This window comes from Leptonychotes weddellii, chromosome 6, assembly GCF_054177405.1.
Source record: "Leptonychotes weddellii isolate Sample4059 chromosome 6, ASM5417740v2, whole genome shotgun sequence".
Taxonomy (NCBI): domain Eukaryota; kingdom Metazoa; phylum Chordata; class Mammalia; order Carnivora; family Phocidae; genus Leptonychotes; species Leptonychotes weddellii.
In genome coordinates, this window is record NC_138374.1 from 115,206,710 (window position 1) to 115,226,856 (window position 20,147).

The following is a 20,147-nucleotide window of genomic DNA, read 5'->3' on the forward strand; positions in this document are numbered from 1 at the left end:
CCACAAATTCCCTCTCTCTTCCAAGGATAGAAAGTGATTTCCATTGTTTCCAAAAGATACTACAGGAATTAAGAATTGGCAAAGCCTGATCTTGGAGCCCCTGAGAGAAGGGAGTCTCTGACTCTCTGATAAAGAGGAGGAAGAAGTAAGAGCATATTCCTTTGCCAGAGAGTAGCCTTTTCTGGGAGGTAAGAACCTCCCACAGCTTTTAAAAATGAGAAAACCAAGACTCATTATGAGTTTATCATGACCCAAGGACCCACAGGGAAAGAACAGTGGTGACAAGGCCCGAATCCAGGTTTTCAGGTATCTGCCCAAAAGAGCTGTTATCAGGGAAATTCTCATCTGTTTGGAGAAGGTCCTGCCTGGAGGCAAGATTTTTGGATTCCGTGCACCAGTTAAATTTCAAAAAATGAAATTTAAGGAACCACTATAAGGCTGCCAACTTTTTATTTTGCCAAATAAGGACATTTTAAGAGCCCAACTACCATCCACTCTCACCACCAGCTCATGAAAAGAATAAAAAAGCCATAACCCAGAATAAATATTGGAGCACATCTTCTGCCCCTGAAAGAAAACCTTTGAACTGAATATATTTTGTTTTCTGGGGAAAAATAAAAGATCAGTATGTTTTCCCTATTTCTCTCATTTCACCTCAGACTGGTGAAACTCTGTCACTGACCCAAAATTGATAATCGTTGGGCCAGGTGACCTCTCTATGCCCCTTTTAGCTTAAGCCTGGAAATTAAGAGAAAGACCCTAAGCTTTAGAGATTTGGACCTTCCCAGGAGACCTGAGCTGGACAAATGTGGGAGAGAGACGGGAGAAATGAACACACACGCTATGCCTTGCGTATGGAAACGCACTCTTTCAGCTACAAAGACCTGAACAGATGTTGGTTGCTGTGTTCATAAATTCAGTGTTCAGGGAGCATCGACCTCCAGGTGGAGCCTCCCAAGTTTTGGGGAGCCCCCTGGACTGTTCAGTCCCCTCGCCTGTCAAGATAAGCTGGGGAGAAGAGGGAAGAAGCCAATCTGCCCCACCGAGTCAAGAATGACCTGAGAGATAAAGGCAGCCCCTGGTGAGTGGTCAAGGGCGGCAAACCAGGCGTGACACAGACAGAGACCCACTGATGCCATTTCACACATACAGTTCAGAGCCCAGTGAGGACGGACTTTCTTCCAGGGAGCAGCTGCTCCACTCTGCCTACCACAGAGAATCGCTTCTTGCTCACGGTTCTGACGAGGAAGGCATGGGGGAGGAAGAGGACAGAGAGGTGGATGCGGCACTGTGGTATGGAGGAAAAAATACAAAAAAGGCCCTGGATGAGGAGCTGGATCTTGATCCTCATCCTTGACCACCTGCTGACTAACCATGTGTCCTATGGTACCTCTTGGTTCTGGTTTCCTCATCTACATGGTAGGAATGATATTCTCTCTGTCTCCCTTATGGGACTGCAGTTAGACTATGAGACCCTTGAGGACAGAACCAGGTCTTCTTTTTTTTTTTTTTTTCTTTTTTTTAGAGAGACTGTGTGTGCATGCATGCACAAGTGGGGTCGGGGAGGGGGAGAGGGAGAGAGAGAAGAATCTTCAAGCAAACTCCCGCTGAGTGTAGAGCCTGACGCGGGGCTCCTTCTCACAATCCATGGATCATGATCTGAGCAGAAACCAAAGTTGGACGCTTAATCGACCGAGCCACCCAGGTGCCCCCAGAACCAGGTCTTATCCATATCTGGACCTCAATATCTAACACAATACCCAGGAGAGGAAAGCGATTGGTAAACATCTGCTAAACTTAGAGCCAGAATGGGAGAGTGTCTGTGAAAGCGCGGTCCGCGCTGGGAAGCTCTGCACAATTGAATAAAAGGAAGGGTTATTGTTATCCGTTGGCCAAAATTATGTATGCATCACACCATCTGTCAAATATACAAAGACACTGGAATTCTCTTTGGAAGTAGATGGTGATGTAAATAAAAAATAATTTTTAAATGCCCATAGTTTCAAATATAACCATACTGTATAGCCCATTAATTATATTGCCTAATAAATAGCTGTGTGATTGCATCCCAGATTCAACCGCACTATACAATTTCCTTTCTGAGAATGTGTCTTTACTTCCCTTTGTCCTGCCCACATCGCCTCTCATCCATCTATCTCATTGTATTCAGAAGTCAGTAGATAAACCCCGGTTCTCTCTCCTATTTGAGGTTACATCTATATTGAGAGTTGAGGTCTCTTGGCTGGCTGCAGCTTTGGAAGGTACCAGAGCTTAGGACTCCCTGGCCCTCTCTCTTTATTCCTTCCCATCCACCGTGTTCTGCCTCCAGCTCACTCTGCTGCAGTCCATTTCCAATGCTTATCTCATCACCCTAAACCTGCTTTTCAAAAGCCACCTCCAGGCTCCTGCCGAGTCTCATGGGCCTGGCCCACCCACCATCTCTGCTGGACCCTTCCACACAGGGTGTGCTGCCCATGGGCATGACTATACCAACAGGTCTCAGCAGCCAGGGCAGGCTGCCCACCCACCAGCCCCCGTAGGAGGTAAGGCTCTGGTCTCTGCTCCTGGCCACTGAGAAACACCATGCAAATCCTGGGAAGGCAGACCCACATGCAGCCAGCCTTACCCCACCACCCACCAATCACCTCCCCACCCAAATTTCCGCTTTTGGGAGGAATGCCAAGTCCTCCATGCCCTCTCACCCACCCACCCCTTGTCCCAGGCATTGGCCTGCATCCTGCCCAATTCTGAGACACGGAGAAGAAAAGGCTCCTGGCACTTGTCTCTCACAGCTTTGATCTCTTTAGCCTGGTTCAAGCTAATTCCACATGCTGGTTACACCCTCCCACCACACAGACAGCTACAGCACTTACAGTTAGCTTTTTTGGGAGGGTTTCCAAGTGCCTGCAAAAACCAAGGCTGGCTCTGGGGGCATTAGTCCTCTAGATGCCTATCTCCAGGACAGACCCATGTTCCTAAGCTCCCTCCGTAGCCCCCTACCTCCAAGTAAGGAAATAGTCACATTCTAGAAGTCAGAAGGGTTTTCCTAACTTTTTGATGGACATGCATGGGACATTCTTATTTGTTAGTAGAGAAAGGAATTAAATGAAAGAAGAAAATTTGCTTTCCAAATATAATAGAAGTGCCCCCAGTACACATGCCCCCCCACACACATTCTTTCTCTCACTCTCTCCCTCCCTCCTGCCTCCCTCCCTCCTCTCTGTCGCTCACTCATTGTGAACCACTCCTCTTTGCCCAACATGTGCGCCCTTTTCCCGCCCCCCACCCGCCCCCCGTCCTCTCCACGGGAAGTCTGGGTAGCCCCAGTTCTTCCTAGCCTAGGTCCCCCGGACCCCAGATTTTACCTTCCATGCTGGAAGTCAGGAACCAACTGGAAGATGCAGACAGCTGACTGGGAAGGAAGGAAACAACACTCCAGATCGGAGAAAATTGCCAGGGGTGGCCGATGCAGCTCCCATGAGAAGGAAGGAGACAGGGAGAGAGCCAGAGAATCCAGAATTTCCCTAGCCTTCCAGGAAGGCTCTGGTGTTAGCTCTCTCGCAGCTACAGCATCGCCTGAAAACCAGGGGGAAGTCTCCTGATAAAGTGGGGGTCTGAAATCTGAAACTGCAGGTTGGCTGAGTCCTATATAAACACACTCACACCCCCGGCTCCTGGGGTCTGATGGCTCACCCGCCCTCGTTCCCTTCTCCTCCCTCCCCACCCTGCCTGCAACTTGGTAACATCAGACAGCCCTCTAGCTGCAGCTCCTCTAGAAACCCCGAGCGGAGCCAAGCAGAGCCTGGCAGACACAGGAAGGGACCTGTCAGGCGCTGTCCACATCTCTCCCAGCCCCAACCCTAACCCCTCCAGCAGCGCAAGACCGGGTGCTCAAGTGGCCCTCAGGGTCAAGGCAGAAGAGCGATGGGCAAGTTCTCAGTTTAGGAGCAGAGATTTCTAGACTCCTCCTCCACATCAAGGAATAATATTTTCCTAAGGATCAGATTCCAGATAACTGGCCCGGCATAGACTAATTGCTAAACTCACCTTCCTCTCTACTCCTCTTCTGATTTTCCGCATCTGGCTCTTATGGAGCCACGCTTTTTCCTTACGGTTCACCCACAATAGGATTAGGCCACATGAGAGTGAGAAGGGAAAGCATGGGGACAGTGACCCCATTTTGCAGATGAGGGAGCTGAGGCCAGAAAGAGGAAACGGCTTGTCAAACCTGGGGAGTGACTCCCGGCCTGATTTGGCATCTTGGGTGGTAGAACCAAGAGAAGTCTTTAAAAGTCATATGGAAAAAAAAAAGTCAGATGGAATCACATTTTAATACAACTAGATATTCACCTGAAGCACTGATTGTGAGAAAAATCATTTACCGTTGCTGGGTCTCAATTTCCTCAGTTGGAAAATGAAGCAAAATATACCACCCGAGAGAGTAACAATTCAAATAAGGTGAAGCAGTGGATAGGCAGGAGGCCCTCAGAAAGATCCACTGCCCTCCTGCTCGGGTCCCTATTGCACACCACCTGTTACCAGTCTGCTTCTCACTCAAGAAGGTAACTCTAAATTGCCTGTAGTATTTACTATTCCTTCAGGTCTTGGTTTACTGTTTCTCATGCATGGTCTTTATGTTAATCTGACTATTAACATCCATAGCTGACTAGGTGCAGTGCTCAGAATGCAACACTTCGCTTCTATAAAGGGAGATCTTTGGTCTAGAGGCTGAGGTCACAGATTGGCACTGAAGATCTCCCCGCAGGTGTTTCTCACATCTCCACCTCCAGGCTCCACGCCTCAGTCCCCTGGAGCCCAACCACCTACTGAGCATCTTCCTCAAGGGTAACTAGTCTTTGCCTTAAAGTCAGCATGTCTAAAATTAAGATTCACCAGGGGGTGCCTGGGTGGCTCAGTTGGTTAAGCGACTGCCTTCGGCTCAGGTCATGATCCTGGAGTCCCGGGATTGAGTCCCTCATCGGGCTCCCTGCCCGGCGGGGAGTCTGCTTCTCCCTCTGACCCTCCTCCCTCTCGTGCTCTCTGTCTCTCATTCTCTCTCTCTCAAATAAATAAATAAAATCTTTAAAAAAAATAAATAAATAAAATAAAATTAAGATTCACCATGCCCTGACTAACCATATGATAGTATTGATGTGGAAAAGTCTCCAAGACACAGGAAATGAGGATAGCGAGGGGCAGAGCAATTAACTTGGTATGCTACCATCTGGATTAAGAAATAATCTGTAACTACCTGTATGTTTCTACAGAGCCGGGGTCAGTAAATTTTTTATGTAAAGGGTTAGAGAGTAAATATTTTCAGGGCCAGTAAATATTTCATGGGCCATGGAGTCTCTGCTGCAAATACTCAGTTCTGCCTTTATTGTGCAAAAGCAGCCGCCGACAATATGTAGACAAACCAGCATAAACAAATGAGCATGAGTCAATTCGCATAAACAAATGAGCATAAATGAATTAACATAAACAAATGAGCGTGGCTGTAAACAAGACTCTACTTATGGATATTACAACTTGAACTTCATATCATTTTAATGAATCAAAAATCCTATTTTTTTTCAACCATTTAAAATATAAGCCCCACTTTTGGCTCATGGTTCATAACAAATGAGGTGGTGCGATGGATTTGGCCCGTGGGTCTTGGCTGAGACTGGCTTGGAGCATCTCAGGAGGGACGCACCAGAAACTGGTAACAGTGGTCACCTCCGAGGAGGGAGCTGGGAGCAGATCCGCGACGGAGCAGGAGGGAAACTTTTCGCTGGAAACTATTCTGTGCCATTTGAAAACTGCAACCTACACAGGTCAGACGCGGTCAATTATTCATGGGCTCGCCATCCAAGTTCTCTTACTTCTATTAATATCAACGTTAACTGTCCCAGGCTCGTAACCCCCAGGTCGACTTTGTCTTTCTCCCACCCAAGTCTGTTACCCGACAGTAATCGGTGCCCAAAATCCACTGGCCCAGTTCACCCCAGTGCCTCAGCCCACAACTAGCTAGCTATTCCTCTCCCAAGCACGCCTATTATTGCCCTCTACCACTCCACTGTCCTGTCCTACAGCCTTCTTCCCTCAGCTGACTTTCTACTTGGGTCAAGCTCGTTTCCAAGAGACACTAAAGCCTTTGAAGGACTGGGACTGACTAGTCATTCCTTGCCTTCCCTCTCTGCTCTTACATCAGGGCCTTGCACCTAACGGAATGCCATAAATAGTCGCTTGATTGTTAATCCCCCATCCTGCTAGAGACGGTGTGGAACACAGGGGAAAGATGCATCCAGAACAGAAGTTGGTTCTGAGACACGTCGCAGGGCAAGAGTCCACACAGGCGCAAAGCCTTCGATCGTAGTAAAGAACAAGGAGGGGTGAGGAGAGTCATTGGAGTCAATCTGGTCCAAATAAAAGGGGCTCTGCTCTGGAGAAGGAAGCCAGGAAGCCCCGTGGGGGGATTTTCTCCTAATCCCAATCTCTCATGCATTCACCTAGTATGGTAGGGAAACCCCCGATCCTCAGCTGGGGAATTCAGGTGATTTCAGAATTGGAGGCTCCCATGTTTCAGGAGGACCTCAGCACTAAGCAATCTGCCCTTCCATCCAATGCAGGAAAAGCTCTCTCCAGCACCTAGGAAAGATGAACCTGCCACCCGAACTCGCACAGGGATGAGATGCTCACTGCTTTTGCAGGTAAGCCTGTTCCACTGTTGAAGAGTGTGGTTAAGCACACTTTCTGCTTCCATCCATTGTTTCCACTTCTGGAACTAAACAGATAAAGACTTTCTGAGTGGGTAACAAAAAACTAATGATAACTGCCAAATATAATAGCATTTTCAAATACTTCTTCCTTCCAAGATGTGCAAAGGGTTTTTAAAGACACAAAATCATTGACTCTTTGAAACTGGAAATACCTTTGCCCAAAAATGTTTATTGAATGAAACTGAATAGAGTCCCTTTTCCTGCTTTTCAACATGAAAGCATTCAGAGTATGCAGTAAAAGGAATGGTTTTATTTCCTTACAGAAGGAAACTTCACAATCACCCATGGCAATGAGGGTCCTAACATCCCATTTTATGCTACTGGGAACCCACGAGGAGAGCAGTTAGCTAGCTTGCCCAAAGTCGCACAGCTAGTATGTTCTAAAGCCGGGCTTCAAACCTAGGCCTGCCCAGCTTTAAAAGCCACAGTGTTTTCCCTAAGGTCCAAAGTTTCCATGACATTTGATCATCTTTGTCAACCTCACCCTGCCTCTGAAATGGGCAGAAATGAATATTTCCATCAAAAGCCCAGGGGAGATCACCACATATAACAGTCCTGCAGCCCCTTCTAGATCCGTCCTCATGAGGCATTCAGGCCTTCCCGGGATGGCAGGAATGAGGCCAAACTCAGGCCAACGCCAGGATGCCCGCACCCCCCAGACACCCCAAGGGCAGAGTGGCATCTCCCCAGCTCCCCCATGGTGCCCAACCCTGTGCTTTCCGTCAGCCAGGCCTCACAGGGGCCCGGCTCCAGGCCTCCCGACAGGGCTGTGACGTTCAGGAGCCCACGAAGCATGGCATTGTTTGGGCAGCACAAACACAACATTGACCTGGGTCCTGGCACCTTCCCTATGCAACCTGCTTTTGGCAAATATTTGTCTGGCTCGCCCAATAGCGGGCCAGGAGCCACTACGACGACCCCCAGCCCGACAACCCCGGTTCTGGGAAGATGGGCTGTGGAGCGCTGGGGCTAGGCACCGAGGAACCACAAACACTTGGATCCAGTCACTCCTCCAGGCCTCAGCAGAGAACTGCCTGCATGCTTTGCGCCTCCCACACCCTCCAAGCAGCTCTGAAATGTTTGCAGCCAGGCTCTTAGCCCATTAGCGAAGCTCCGCTTCAAATCCCCGAGTGGCTCCTGATTGTCCGGCTGGGGTTCACAGTGCTGTGATGCCCTCCTCCACCCTACCTGGCTCTCTTTCCAACCTACCCTGCAGGTGCCTGGAAACACACCTGGTTACTCTCCACCTCCAAGCGCCTACCTCCGGAGATGCGCACATGCCTGGGCTCATCTGGCCCCGGAGACTACCTAGACACAGGAGATGACCCTCCCCGTTTCTCAAGAGGGCAAACCACAGCCAGGAGTTGAAAGCTCACACAGGATGTGAATGTTGGAGACAGAAACAGGCCCCGAGCCCACTGCTTCTTTTCTCCATCGTGGCAGAGAAGACACCCACTCTTCTTGATTAGTCTTTAGTCTGGACTGGCCCAAGGAAATCCCATGATGCTCTACCTCTCCTGCCCCCATTCTCAGGTAGCTGTCCTTGAGACCTGCACCTGGCACTCTCAAGCTACCCACCCTTTTATCTGCCATCTGCCCGGGAGACGTGGTCATTAGCAGAGAGTCCTATGTAGGTGCCTAATTAAGCAATCAGCAGCAAATGCAGAAACCTGTTCAAGCCACCCCACAGAGCATCCACCCAGGGATCCTCTTACAGTCAACTCCCTCCCCCGAGCTTCCTGGAAAGGTCCCTATTGTTTGCCTGGAACATAGAAAAGTGTCTGATTCCGCCCTCCTACTTATCTGCCGGCACCGACTTCCCAGACTCGGCATACCCCCGGGGAGGGGGGCCGTTCACATAGAGCACGTGTGAATGGTGCCCCCAGAATTGTGGGACACAGTAGCCCCAGGTAGTTGGGAAAGTGAAGGGACAGGGTGTTCTGAGAGGGAGGGACAGGGTGTTCTGAGAGGATGTCTGCCTACCTGGCTTTTTTAGGTGTCGCAGAGCTATATGCTGCTGGGCTGGCATTTTGGGGTCAGGGCACAGGAAGCAAGGAGCCCTCGAGCAGGTTGGTAGGAAGGTGGCAGGGGTGGAGGTGGGCAGCGTGGGTGGCTCAGCACTCCTCCCCCCTGTGTCTCTGAGTCCTCTCCCTTTTCTGCACTGTCTGCTCACCTGTTCCTGTTTCACCCTTTAAATGGAATGTTCCACTTGCCCTGGGAGCCCGGGGGGGGGTGGAATTCTGTGCTCAAGAAGAGCTTTCTTCTTTAGAGACTGGAGTCTCTAGGATTCCCTCGGAGACTGCTGCGGATGGCAGGTGCAGGAAATGGGACAAGCACAACAGCAGAGGAGGATCCTGGGAAGACAAGACGGACTCGAACTCGTGCCCGCTCCCCCTAGCCTGGGGATGGTCAAAGCAGGGGGCTGGAAGCGAAGGACACCTGCTGCCTCCCTTGATCCTGGCCGATCCCCCTCTCAGGTGTCAGACCGGCACCCCAACAAGCTGGAGCGACAAACAATGAGGGCCCCCTAACGTCTTCTCCTGTGCCCCTCCCTGAATCATATCTTGTGCCCCTCCCTGAATCATATCTTGTCTTTCTTCTCCGAGGCCTTGTCGCCTTGTCGCCCTGTCGCCCAGCCCAGAGACCTTTGTCAGCCTCATCTCTTTTATGGGGCAGAGGAGGCTAGGCACTCCTGCACTGTTGCCCAGGAGCTTTTCAAAGGGACGGTGTGTATGCCAGTGTTTGGGGGGGGGGAACAGCACCTCAGGACAAATCCAGGGCTTCTAGTCCCCTGGGAGCTCCAATTACCTCCCCCAACCCACACCCTTGTATCAATGCAGGCCTCAGGGAGCTGCCGTGCCCCAGGGCTCTGCCGGCTTGGCCCAGAACCCTGGGCACACTCTCATTCCGTCAAGATAGGTGGGTTCTCTCTGACAGAAATGGGAGAATAACATTTCTTTCCAGTCGCTGGGCCCTGCCCAGCTGTTTTCCAACTCTAGTGAGACAACTTGGGCATTGATTACAGCAGGAAAGATTTAGGTTAGACACCAAGAAGCACTTGGAACAAATGATAAGAGAAAGTTTAGGACTCTGCCTTGTGTGTTAGAAATACAGCCAACTTCCCTCGGTAGAGTAGGGCTTAATGCCTGTTTCCATCATGTTACGCTCTCGCTCAGAAATTCCCAGTGGCTGTCCCCTCCCCTCCTGGCCGCAGGAAGGACTAACTCCTTGGCACCCAACACCCACTAGAGCGCATGCCTGTTCATCTTTTAGACGGCATATTCCACTGCCCTGTGGGTCAATTTTCTAATCAGGCCACAGCTTCTTGAAATTTCCCCCGAAGGCTTTGGTCATCTCTGTGTGCAGCTGGGCCACCCTCTCCCTCTCACCAGGAGGCCCCACTCCTCTCCAGTCACCACAGCGAGCCAACCTTTAAGGTTAAGCTTAGCCAAATTGATTATCTGATAACCCGAGGAACTCCCCTACAAAACCCATTCCCCAATTCCATCTTAGACACCTGTTGAATGTAAATCTCCTGGGAGAAGCAGGTGGACATGGATATAAGGCTGAGCTCAAAGGCCACCTCTTCGGGGAAGCCCCTGTTAAACCACCCCAGCCCACAGAAAGTGCCCCCCCATGGAGATACAGGTGTGTATTGGTCATGCATTCCCTAGACATGTCTTTTTTTTTTTTTAAGATTTTATTTATTTATTTGACAGAGAGATAGAGAGCACAAGTAGGCAGAGAGGCATGCAGAGGGAGAGGGAGAAGCAGACTCTCCACTGAGCAGGGAGCCCGACGTGGGGCTCCATCCCAGGACCCCAGGATCATGACCTGAGCCGAAGGCAGCCGCTTAACCGACTGAGCCACCCAGGCACCCCTCCCTAGACATGTCTTAAGCATCCATAGTGCCAGGGTCTGAGATAAGATGGGGTCCCTGGGCTCAAAGAACCCCCAGTGCAGTGACTGGACACAGACCAAACTCACAAAACCATCCTCCCCTCAAAGCCACCTGTGATGAGGGCGGTATGAATGAAGAGTCAGGAGATGTCCAGGGAGGCAGCAGCATGGGGACCACGAGCTTCGGAGAGACGCAAGGTGGGCATTCCAGAAAGAAAGGCACTATGAAGAGGTGGGAGAATGCCGGGGCCCCTGGGCTAGGTCAGGGGTCATGCTGGGAGGTAAGAATAACAATAGGAAGGGAATAGACACACATCTATTGTGTGTTTACCGTGGACACTATTGGACCTGCTCTCTATTTATGGCCTCCTTTATCCCGCATCGCTAACTGAAGCTGGAAGAGTATTGGGGGCCAGGCTGTGGAGTCCCACCGTGCACACAGTGTGGCTCCTGCTCAATTCATATTTTCTCACTGAGCAACAGACAAAATGATCTCTGAAGGCTCACTCCCAGCAGAAGGAAGGCAGGATCCTTCGGGAGCAACTATGGCTCTGAAACATGTTTTCCTCACTGTTTTAGACTATTAAAAGCACCACCGGGGCTGATGCGCGGAGGAGAGGCATTGGTTGGGCGAGAGCCTGGCTTTCCTGCTGCAGGATGTGAGCGTAGGTGTTAGAGCACTGCCTGGCCCCACAAGACACCCCAGCAAGGCTTGGGCAGACAGCTGTCCAAAGGACAGCTGTGGGTCGCTCAGAATAGGGACCCAGGAGAAATGGTCTCAATGGGCTAGCCCAGGGGGACCCGATCTCTCCAGAGGTCCCTTGTCCCCAATGTCAGTGTGGAACCTGTGCAAGCCAGGCTCCATCAGCACACCTCTGAGCGGGCAGGGCCTCCTGAACTGACCTTGTCCTTCCTCCTTCCCCCCAGGGACAGCACCTTAGCAGACCCATTCCAGAGAGACGGGGGTCCCTTCCAAAAGGTCACAAGATTCCCCCTGGTTTCCACCTTTTCCAGCCTCCCGGTCTTTGGGTTAACCTTTATCTGGCTGGCCAGAATTAAAATCCATCTCCCCCTGGGGAAGTCAATACAAATGTCAGATTTACTCAGGTAAGAAGGACACCAGGGACAGGACAGGTGGAAGCCACAGTGCAGTCCTCACCCCTCTGGCTCCCGCACTCGGATAGGACAGGGTGGGAGTGACTCTACCGAACCTCCCCAGCGGGCAGCCAGAGCTGAAGGACAGGGGAACCAAATGATGAAGGCGGTAGGCGAAGAGGCCTCCTTGCATCCACTTCCTGAAGCATCTCCACAGTTTATACGGACGGAATCACATCATCGACCGTGTAATCTGCAGCTGAAATCGCCGGAACTGGAGGCCAGGAGAACTGTGCTCTAGTCTGCTCTGCACCTTGGCCGAATCCCTGAGTACCTGTGCTTCTCTCCCTTCCCTTGTGCAACAGAACAGAACCTCGGTTTACCTAATTCAGCCCTTGTGAGTGTAAAATAACTTGATAAATATAAAAATATTTCAGAAGTCAAACCTAAAGGCAAAATATAGTGGATGTCGACAGTACACCGATTGGCCCATTAAGAGACCCCCAGGTATTTCAAGCCCTCAGCAATGAGCCCCACACTCTGGGCTCCAAGCTGGAGCCCCTGCTTTGAGTTTGAGCAAAATCCCCGCAGCCAGGGCCCCAGGAAGGAACGCCTGACCCCAGCTACAGCCACCTCCTGGGGTCTGAACACACTCTCTTCAGAGTCCCCCATCTGAGAACCACGAGGTACCTTCCCACCGTCCCAGAGCCCCGGCGCTCCCAGCTAGAGCCCCACCTATTTCTGAAAAGAAGCCACTCCAAGCCCCTCAGGGGTGTCCCCCTCACTACCCTCCTTGCTTTCTGAGTACATTCCAAAGGATAGTGAATTTCACATTGGAATTTTTTTTTTTTTTTTTTTGAGAGAGAGAGAGAGAGTACACATGAACGAGGTCAGGGAGGGGACAGAAGGAGAGAGAGAATTTCAAGCAGACTCCGCACTCAGCGCAGAGCCCAGACGCCAGGCTTGATCTCACGACCCTGAGATCATGACCTGAACTGAAACCAAGAGTCGGGCGTTCAACCAACTGAGCCACCCAGGCGCCCCCACACTGTAATCTCTGAATTACAATTTAGTAAATCAAGATTGGCATTTTAAAATTTTAATGGAACAGAATAGAAAATATCAGAACACACAGCACTCTGTGAAAGTATTAAAAGCCATAACACACACACACACACAAACACACAGAGGGTTGGACTCTTGACTCAGCCACTTGAGCTTTCTATGCTTCAGTTTCTTCATCTTTAAAATGGGTACAGCAGCAGTGCCCACCTCACAAGGCTATTGTGAGGATAATGTTAGTTAATATACATAAAGCATTTGGAAAAGCACTTGGCACAAGAGCTGTATATAAAAGTGTAATTTCATATATTTATATACACATATAAAGGGGTGTGTGCGTGCATGGATGTGTATGCTTCCTTGTTTACGAGGTAAACATCTTTCTGTAGTGTGGAGAAAAAAACTGAAAACCACTGCTCTGGGAGAAGCTAAGAGTTGTCTCTCCAAGGACAGTACTTGCTTAGAGACAAATTCCCAAGTCTCAGAGGCTTCACAGGTGTTTGCACACCTCTGTTTGGGGAGAGAGGCAAAGGTCACGCAAGGAACACACGGCCGGGCAGCGTGGGTACCGAGAGCATCATGCTAAGTGCGTCCCAACTGAGTCATTTAATCCACAAACAACCCTATGTAGGGTATTAGGAATCCCATCTCCAAGAGAGGGAACAGAAGCACAGAGAGGTTAGGTTACCACACAGCTAGTAAGACCTAGAGCCAGGCTTTGAGCTCTACCTCCCAAATCTGGGCTTTTAACCCTTATAGCACACTGTCTGCTTCACTTTAATGCCAACTTCTCACACAGGAGAGGGAAGCGAGACCTAGGAAGGTTCTGAGGAGGTGGCCCTGCTGTAAGAGGGGTTGCGCTCGCCTTAAAAGCAAGCGATTTCATTTTCTAATGGCTTGAATTGAGGATAGAGCACTTCCCGGCTCCCACCATAGAGTCCAGAGAGTTCTACTATGATAGTTGGAAGTATAAACGTGGTGAACAAGGCTCATAACCACATGATGTGCTCCCTACTTGATTAATCTCAACAGTATGAACTTGCATAGAGACATCAGACTCCCCCACACCCTTTATCCCAGAAGACCCGGGTTCTTTCCGATCTCGTCTCATTTTACCTTCTCCACAGCCCCGGGACGCCAGGAGGGGCCCCACTGTCCTGTTTTCCCCGCGCTGAGAAGCCCAGCCTTACCAGCGGTCATCCTGTGAGTGAGTGAGCGCCCCGTGAAGACTGGGGAGCCGGGGAGTTAGGTCCCCTCTGTCTCAAAGGGCCTGGTGCCACTGGTTCTCCCGGTTGGCCCCTGTTTTGCTCCCGCCTTGACATGGATGGGAACTCCCCCCCACCCCCGCCTCCCTGGCACAAGGCCCTCAGTTTACCTCTGGAGCCACCGTGGGTTTCATCAAACCCAGCTGCTCCCTCTGATGGGGAGAAAGAGGAGAAAGAAGACAACAGGGGCTGTGATTGGGGACTGCCCACCGGCCTTTACCTGGCTCCGGAAAACCCAGAGCTTGAGCAACAGGGGGAGCAGGTTCCTCTATCCCATCAGCCTTCTGGATCATTCCCTCTGAAATCCCCAGCGTCCCCGTTTACTGTCCTCTCCAAGGAGAGCTCGAGAACACCCCCTCATCCCAGGCAACATCCAGGACTTCTGTTTGGATCTTTTCGTTCTGTGGTAAACCTCAAACCCTGATGACAAAACAAAACCAGCAAACATACGGAGAAACTGAGGTCCGGAGAGGCTGGGGGGCTTGCTCCTGGTCAGACTTTGTGAATTCAAGTGAGGACAGGGCCCAGGAAGGCAGAAACTTCCACTCCCCCCATAAATCCTCCTTTCCCCACCCTGACAGAAGTGACCCCTCCCTCTCCGGTGCTTTCTCTCAACTCCTACACAGGTATTTCTGAGTCCATCCTGTACAGCACTGATTTGCTGAAGCGTCTGTCTCTCCCATAGAGTTCTTTAGGGGCGGTGGCCATGTCTTACTCATCTTTGCATTCCTGGTGTCTGGCATTCCTGGTGTTTGGGAAGACGGGCCAGGAGTGAGGGAGGGAAAGTGGGATAGAGAAAGAGGAAGGGGCGGAGAAAAAGAAATGGAAGGGGAGGAAGGGAGGCCAGGGAGCAGAGGAGAGAGCAGGAAGGCAGGTAGGAGCGAGGGAGGAGGGTGAGCAGGTTCCAGGAGATCACGGGCACGTCAAGCCGGTGGAACTGGACCACAGCACGGGGGCCTCTGCTGGTCTCACTGGGATGCTGGAAACAGACTGCCCCCGACCCTTCCCAGGACATAGGTAAGGAGCACCTGAAGGGGCAGCCTTTCAGCTGCCAAGGAGGCCAGACAGTTGCCCAGGACTCCAGACATGGCTGCCCATCGTTATTTCTTTCCCTCTTTTCCCACCTCCAAAAAGTGAGAACCACTTGCCGTTTTACTTCTTTTCTTCTGCCATGCGCCACTGCCCCCTCCCGCCTTGCTGTTCCCACCTGTTAAAGGCAGGCTCCTTCCTGTCCTGAGGATGGGATGGATTTAGGAGAATGGGGGACATAAGCTGGGGAGACTCCGCTGTGGGACCCCCAACCGTGGAGGTGTTTTGGGGGTCCTTCCTGGGTGAGGAGTTAGTGTCAGCAGGAGCCTGAGGAAGGAGCCGTGTTTCTCCACCTGGATTCACCACCAACACAAGCTCTGCCTCCCTGAGGGGCTGTGAGGCAGGAGGGAGGAGTGGCTTCTAGAGGAAGGGGCTCCCGAGCAGCAGCTGTGGTCCCTGCATGACCCAGAGAAACCACTGGAAACCACAACTTAACAGGTTGGCTTCTCTTCGGAATTTCGCTGGAGGAGATAGGGGGACTTGCTATGCAGACTGAACCCCTGTGGGGCCCCCACTGCATCTCCTTTTCTAGAAAGTACCGGGTCCCCTACCTCCTCCCACATGGTCCATTACTCATACATCAGTCACACCCCCCACACGTGTTTGTGGAGACCTACTACGCGCAAGGCATGCTGGCCCTGGGGGTAAACCCTTGGTACTAGATCTCTGGAAGAGGTGAAGGGAGGATTGGGGGAGAGGGGGGTTCTCGGCCTTCTCCAAAACATCCAGAATAACGCCATTACAGTCTGCAAATGCTGCCCCATCTCTTTTGAAAAACAAGTCCCTGAGCCAAACCTGGCCCATGCCAGGCAGCCAGGCACCTGGAAATGAAGCAGGAAGGTATTCCAAGAGATCTTGTGGCTTCTCCTTTGTGCCAAGGTCTGGGTGGGGAAGGGCGGGGGGGGGGGGGTCCAAGCTCAATCACACTGGGCTCCCTGAATGGAAAAGGCTGATGTTGAAAGGTAGAATCGGGGACAGTGTTAGCCAGAGGTCACCGTTGGGAGTGTCCTCAAGGACAGGAGAAGGAGTCAAGCAACACCAATAGGATAGTCTGCTACACAAAGCGCCACTTAGTGGGAGCCAAGGGCCCTGAGCTCCCTTTCTGACCCTACAGCGAATCTGCTGTGTACCCTCAGGCAGGCCACAAGCCTCTCTGAGCCTCAGGTAACTCATCTGCACAGGGCCGTAAGGATGGAGGCAGGAAGAGGAAACCAGCGGCGCCCCTGCCTGCCTGCAGCCCTGAACGGTGAAATCCACGCTCCTGGGTCAGGCGGTCAAGGCCCTTCGCAGGCCAGCCTCCCTTGCGGCCTCATCCCCTGAGACTTCGGGAGCGTTCTCTGTGCCCCCTGAGTTCATGACAGTGCAAGCGCTGAGGACCCGGCCTGCTGCAGAGTCGGGGAAAGCAGGTGCCAGGAGCTGCCCCCAGGGCCCTGCAGGGCATGCTCCGCCTCCAGTCCTTTAGCGGAGGACGAAGGCAAGAAGAGAGCAAAAGCAGAAACCATGACCGCTTCTGAGCACTTCACTATAAGCTATTGTCAGTGCTTCTGACACACGGTTTTTCTTAATCCTCAAATTAACTCTCCGACAAAGGCCTTGGTAGATGAGAAAAGTGATGCCCAGAAAGGCTGAGAAACTTGCTCAAGGTCACACAGCAGGTGGCAGAGCTTAGGCGGGACCTCGGGTCCGTGGGATCCTCCCTCACCCTCCGTCTCACGCTGCCCGGTATAAACACACTAACACACGAGCACCTGCGTGCGCCTAGACTTCTTTTTTAAAGGGAGGAAATAATGATTTGTCAACCTCAAGGCTCTAAACTGCATGACTTTAGTCCTCGCTGCCTAGGTGGCCTTCTGGAAATTCTCTATTCCCTTCCTTTTCTGTTGCGACACAGGTTCCCAGAACACTAATGAGCCAGGCCAGCTTGCCGCCCCGCCGGGGAAGCCAGTGGGCTTGTACGCCAGACTGCTGCCAGCCACCTCCTGCCACCTTCAAAGTGTCATTAGTGGCTGCCTGGCAGGTGGTCCCAGGCCCCTGCAGCCACAACCACTGCCCCTATCATCCAGAGCCATCAGCCACTGGATTCTGCCCTTAGTGGAGAGATAGCAGAGAATGGGCCTCCTGGGGTCTGCTCACCACCAACCACCACCACACTTCTCCCACACTCCTCCGCATTCCCCCACCACGCATTTTTCTCTCAAAACCCAGCTGTGGCCGCTGCCCATGCAAACTCCTCTGCCTGGGCTCCAAGGGCTCTTTCCCCACATCCTCTACTCCTTTCATTTCTTTCTTCTGTGACCTCCCCCACGCCAAGAACAAACCAAGCTAGCCGGCCCTGGGGAGTCTGCAAAGGCCCGCCCTGTCCCACGGGATGTCACCTTACTGATGCAAGTTCTTCCTCTTCTTCCCATCCTAAATCTGAACCATCTCTTCCAGGAAGCCCTCCCTGATACACCATGCCCCATCTGGATCTTGCCTTTGCTTTGCATTTTCTCAGAACTTAATACCTCCCCTGCATTTACGTTGGTTGGATCCATTTGTTACATTTCAGTCATTTGACAAACGTTTCCTAAGGGTCTACAACTATGGGCGAGGCATTCATATGTGTCTACTCTCTGCCAAGCACTGCCTTCAAGGGGTTTGTGCTCAGGCCCTTTCCTGAGGGAGGCCCGCCTCTGCACGTAGGTTGGGATCTGTCTCGGGGACTGTCTCCTCTTTGGTCCATCCCGGCCCCTGACATTTACAAAGCACTTTCACTTGAGGTGTCTGGCTGGCTCAGTCAGAAGAGCATGTGACTCTTGGTTTCAGGATTGAGTTCGAGTCCCACATGGGGTGTAGAGATTACTCAAATAAATAAAAAAACTTAAAAAAAACCCCAAAAAACTAAAGCTTGTGCTTCCATTATCTCGTATCTGCATGGCTCCCCCTACAAGGTAGGATGGAAGGGGTTATTACTCCATTTGAAAGATGGGGCTGCGAAGGCCCAGAAAGATAAGGCGACCTGTCCTAGGGCCTCCTGCTGGCTACCAGCCAGGTCATCAACAGAATTCAGGTCCCCTGACTCCCAAGGAGAGTGGCCTCTGCCCCACCACGCAGACAAGGCTCTTTAAGAGTCTGATGGGACCTACGTGACCACTCATTTCTCGACCTCTCTCACTGCCCCTGGACCTTAAGGAAGAAAGAAGGCTGGGGCAAAAATAGAGGGCATTAGGGGTGCTGGTGGAACTGGAAACTTTGCACCAGTTTACCCTTGTATTCCTGGCACATGGCAGGCCCTCGATACGTATTTGCCAAATGAATGAATGAGCCACTCACTGGAGAGGTGAGGGGCAGAGGGGATGAGCTAGTTAGTAACAGCAGCCCCATGAGTGCGGGTCATCCGCTCCCGCCATCCCTGGCAGCCGCTCCCTTCTCATTACCCGCGTACCGACTGAGTGTTCCGATGGGGGCTGAGTGATGACTGAAGTCACACTTCTGCCCTGGACCCCAGGGCTCCGCGGGAGTCTGCATGAGTCACCCCCGCTGTCATGAGGGGGGTGGGACTTCATGCATCCTGTCTGGTGTCCATGCCCCAGAGTCCTGCCGCTACCCGCGGCCTGTCCCCCAAAGAGCAGCTCCCCTCTCTGACCTGATGGCCAGACAGGCCTGGTAGGCGCCAGGGCCATGGACTGCGAAGGGCAGAGGGTGGAAGGAAACTTCTAGCATCTCAACCAAAGCTGAAGGAGAGGGCAGGGTTAAGGAGGGTAGAGCAGTGTTTGTCAGGGGACAAAAACATGCTGAAAAGATTTATAAATAGAATAAAGAGAGGGGCCTCCGTGAATAACCCCTTTATGGGATGGGATGGGAAGGACAGGGCTGGGCTGCTCCAGTTCAGGCTAATTTTCGTGCCCCGCCAGAAAGGAGGCTGACGCTTAGACAGGAAAGTGTCACCACTGTCTAGACGGAGGCCAGGGGCCAAAGAATGAGAATGGAGAAATAATCACCTCTAAGGCCAGGTGTCTCTGACAAAAATCTGGACTGGGAGGGATAAGTCACAGAAGAAGCGATCTGGAGCAGGGGAGACTCTCCCAGAAGTCACAAAAGCCGGAGGCTTTGTGCTGAAAGGTGCTGACTCACAAGCTGGTTCTGGTCTTAGTGCTTCTATGTGACCTTGGCCCAACAGCTTTCTAAACTTTCCATACTGGACTTCAGCGTCTTCATTTATTTAAAAAAAAGGTATTGTTTCACCTGTACGTGTCTTTGTCCTCTGGCAGAGGGCACTTGGGAGGGTAAAAGAGACCAGAGACCAGATGTCACTTGGAGTTGCCTAGAGGACAGGAAATGTGGAAAGGCAGGGTCTGCGCAGAGGGCTCAGCCGTGGACAGGCAGGAGCCACGGGCTGGCTGGGTTTCGGCTGCCCCGATTGCAGGCGGAGAGGAACAACTATTTTGATTGTCTCGCGGCTGGTGAGAGATAAGGAAGACATGCCTTGTGCTTGTCGGGTAGGTCACATCTCTGCTCCGTTATCTGTCAGCCCCCATCTCTGGGGTCAGCGCACAGAAGCTGAACGGTGGGAAGAGATGTTCCCCGTGATTTAAGTCACGGAGAGAAGTGCAAACTGGGTTTAGAGGGCTGGCAGAGGGTGGCCGACCCTCCCAGTTTGCCCAGCACTGAGGGGCTTCTCAAATGCCGGACTTTCAGTACTAAAACGGAGACACATCGGTCGTCTTACGGAAGCACTCACACGGGAACTAAGCCTCTGGTTTGGCAAAGCACTCATGGGCACCTCATGAAATCTTCACGCTCAGAAATATTGAGAGCTCACATCGCAGGGTTGGTTGGGGGGCTGAGTGCCCAGATGCCCATCCCGGTGAGCCCTTGGCACGCATGTTCCTGCAGGCGTAGCCCTGGGCCTTGTTTCCTCCAGATCTGACTAAGCTTACCTTCCACCTAGAGGACAAAATACTGTTAGAGACAAACTAAAGTTGCTCAGCACCCG

At 51.9% G+C, this 20,147-nt stretch overlaps 1 protein-coding gene across 17 annotated transcripts in view; it reads right to left on the reverse strand.

Moving 5' to 3' along the window:
• PLEKHA6 (pleckstrin homology domain containing A6) overlaps positions 1-20,147 on the reverse strand; it is a 139,502-nt gene that overhangs the window by 71,693 nt on the left and 47,662 nt on the right. The window contains exon 1 of one of the 17 annotated variants that reach the window (XM_081825053.1): positions 8,745-8,897. The exons of 15 other annotated variants lie outside the window; for them this stretch is intronic. The gene's annotated coding sequence lies outside the window, so the exon portion shown is untranslated. Of the gene's footprint in view, positions 1-3,365; positions 3,688-8,744; positions 8,898-20,147 lie in introns of those variants that run through there. One more of the 17 variants, XM_081825051.1, reaches the window with a different exon arrangement.